Source organism: Tripterygium wilfordii, chromosome 6, assembly GCF_013401445.1.
Source record: "Tripterygium wilfordii isolate XIE 37 chromosome 6, ASM1340144v1, whole genome shotgun sequence".
NCBI classification, from domain to species: domain Eukaryota; kingdom Viridiplantae; phylum Streptophyta; class Magnoliopsida; order Celastrales; family Celastraceae; genus Tripterygium; species Tripterygium wilfordii.
In genome coordinates this window covers 3,700,461-3,703,996 of record NC_052237.1, presented here as the reverse complement: position 1 = coordinate 3,703,996, position 3,536 = coordinate 3,700,461, and the positions used below count along the sequence as shown (strand labels likewise).

The 3,536-nt window shown below is 32.6% G+C and overlaps 1 pseudogene; it reads right to left on the bottom strand.

Annotated features, from left to right (window-relative positions):
- Window positions 1-1,342: 1,342 nt before the first annotated feature.
- Window positions 1,343-1,461, bottom strand: LOC120001173 (annotated as a pseudogene).
- Window positions 1,462-3,536: the final 2,075 nt, after the last annotated feature.

Genomic DNA, 3,536 nt, shown 5'->3' with positions numbered 1-3,536 from the left:
CACCCTAAACTAGTAAAACAGAGACCTGGATGTATTAGCTTGAAGAAGCTATTCACATCGATACATGATGTGATGTATAAGAATTATTGAATATGCATTTTCATAATCTAAAGCTCTTTTTTTTTTGTGCCTAATGTCGAGTTGGATGCCAGAACTTGAAATTCACCAAAAATAGAAGACCATATTGAATTATGAATTGGGAATGCTATTCAATGCCATTAGGGTATTGGATAAATACCATAAATATTTTTTAGAGTCCGAAATTTTTTTTATTGGAATATGTATTTTAAGTTTAAAAAAATTAAGTGTGAGAGTGTTATCACACATAACATGCTATGGTGAATCCTTAACCATTACCCTTAACGTACTCGTTAACAACACCCTTATGAATTTAATTAACCATTGTGTTCAGAAAATGATGTAAATAGATGGGGTTTTTTAATGTGTGAAAAATTATAGTTATTTGACCATATCATTTTGTTGTCTGAGATGATGGTTGTTTGTGTGTATTTACAGGGTGAAGTTGAATGTGGGGTTGACAAAAGCATGAGATTCCAAGGGTTGATGAGGACTGCTGGAAAGCCAATCCAATCAAGTGGTATAAATAAAGTTTGGGGCTGCGAAGGCAAGTTGGTAGATAAAGCCATCTAAGTGTAAAGTGTGTGTGGTTGTGGACCTTAGTTTTATCTCCTTTAATGGATTTCATGATGTTGGCTCAAAGATTAAGATAAGGACAGAGTTGTGGCATTTGGGAGATCATTTTTTGGGTTTCTATTTAAAATGTTTTTTTTAATATATGTTGCTTGTTTTTAATGTAAACCAAATAAATCATACCGAGTATTTAAGAAGATTTTAAGAATAAGATGATTTGATATTGTTGCTAGACCTTAAACCCTAAATTATTAGTTTCGATTTATATGTATTATGTCCATCATTGGCTCCCTTACAAAAAAAGAAACACTAGATTGTGATTTTGAGTGAAGGTCCTCTATTAAAGCTAACAAAAAGGACCAAACTAAAACTCTCCTGGTATGTGACTTTACTGCAAAGGATATGATTACATATGATTAATTCCATATATAAATTTGCCTTAGAGGAAAGCACCCGCGAAAGCAGGGGTGGACGAAACGGAAGCGAGAATGTTGACTTGAGTAACGTAAACATTGGTGAGAATCCTATGCCCGGAAAACCTAAGGGTTCCTCCGCAAGGTTCGTCCACGGAGGGTGAGTCAAGGCCTAAGATCAAGCCGAAAGGCGTAGTCGGTGGACAACATGTGAATATTCCTGTCGTGGCTTGCCTCAAGTAATCAAGTGGCAGATCAGGGGTTTGATGGTTTGCGTGGATTAATTTCTTTTGGATTCTCTGTTGAAAAGTGACAAAAAAAAATTGTGTTGGAGAGCAAATGACCAATCCCGACCCTGTCAGGGGAGATGCCAACCATCTCTCCTTTTCATGAACATATTAGAATGAGTTCAAACATGTAGTAACCGGATTTCGTCCGATCCGAAAAAGAAAAAAATAGGAAAAGAACACAAAAAATGCAAAAGCTCATTTCTTTGACCTATAAGCACATAGATATTCATAATCCCTTTCTTGGATCCTTAAATACTCAAATCTTGACCCAATAAGATCAAATCTTAGAAAATATCTAAAAATAAGAGAATTGTTTTAATCTTTTTATTGTTTTTGCTAGAAGAATGGAAAAGTAAAAAATAAGAAAGAAAAAGCCAAGAATAAAAAGAAGGAGACAAAGAGAGAAATGTGGCACAAATTGGGGAAAGAATAAAAAGAAAGAGACAAAGAGGGAAATGTGGCACAAATTAGGGAAAGAAAAAGAATAAAAAGAAAGAGACAAAGAGAGAAATGTGGCACAAATTGGGGAAAGAAAAAGAATAAAAAGAAGGAGACAAAGAGAGAAATGTGGCACAAATTGGGGAAAGAAAAAGAATAAGAAGAGGGGAGAAGAGACTTTGTGAGGAGAAAACAAAACAAAAAAAAGAAGAGAGGAAGAGAGGAGGCGTGAGAGAGAGGAATAAAGGAGGAGACTTTGGTTTTTTTGGTGAAGCAAAAACAAAAAAGAAGAGAAAGAAGAAAGGAGGAGATTTGGAGAAGCAACCGAGCAAAAGAAGAGAAGAAGTTTGGTTTTCTTTGTCTCCTTGAGAAGGTAATGACTCAAATTCCTTGATTCAAATTTGGTTTTATTCTATGTGTTTGTTCGGACTCGTTGCCAATATGTTTACGTTATTGTTCAAACCTTTTGCTCATAGATTTGGTTCATGATGTGGGTTTTTGTTTTGTTCGATATTGATGATGATTGACTAAGGTTATTCCTTGTTTTTACCCTGCTAGTTGTAATAGATTTGTTGGTTTTTGTGCCGGATTTGGTCTTGTAATTTTCAAGTTCTATATAGAATGATAATCGGTGGTATTGGTACGGGATTTGGACTTGGTTTTGCAATACTGGATTTGGATTTGACTCATTCATAATCAGTCAATATGGCATGCTAATATACTGAATATATTTGTTGTTTGTTTGAGTATATTTTGATGTCCGGTTTGAGTATAATTGATGTTTTGTATATATGTTTTTTGTTCAAAACCCGGCAACATTAGGAATAAGTTGTATAGGTTTTTTAGAGATTTATGTTTATATGTGTACGGTATGTGTGTATTTATACATGGTTTGGATGTGTGTATATGCATATATTGTATATATGTTTATATGTATATGTAAATCTTTAAGTATGTGTTTGGTTTGATATTATATTTGAATACCCATATTGACCCCCATTTTTGTGTTTATTTGTTGGGTTTGGATTGAGTTGAACATCATTTGGGCCGGGATCAAGGAGAACTTGAATAATTTTAGGATTTTGCTTAAGATATTCTTTATTCTTTGTTTAAGTATGTATATTTGGCCCTTATGTTGAGTATATCACCCCCATTAACATGTATAACTTGGACATTAATTATTTGGATTTTTATTTATTTATTATAAGTATATGAGTTTAAAATTGAATATAGGTCATTTCAATTAAGAAAATCATGAGTTGATTCCCTTTATTCGAATTATGGACCTTATTTGATTTCATTTATTAATTTGCCATAAGTTGGCAATAATAGATTAAGTTGATAGATGACACTTTTCCAAATAATCATTTATACTATAAGTTGGTGTTTAAAATTAAACCTACCAAAAGTTGGTAGGACATTTTATTAAATAAACCATAAGTTGGTATCTAAAATTAAACCTACCAAAAGTTGGTAGGACATTTTATCATTAACACCATAAGTTGGTGTTTAAAATTAAACCTACCAAAAGTTGGTAGGACATTTTATCATTTACACCATAAGTTGGTGTTTAAAATTAAACCTACCAAAAGTTGGTAGGACATTTTATCATTAACACCATAAGTTGGTGTTTAAAATTAAATCTACCAAAAGTTGGTAGTGTGGCTCCAAATAAAAACTATCATAAGTTTTAGTAATATTACAATTTTTTTTTAATGCTATCATAAGTTGATAGTATTCTTAC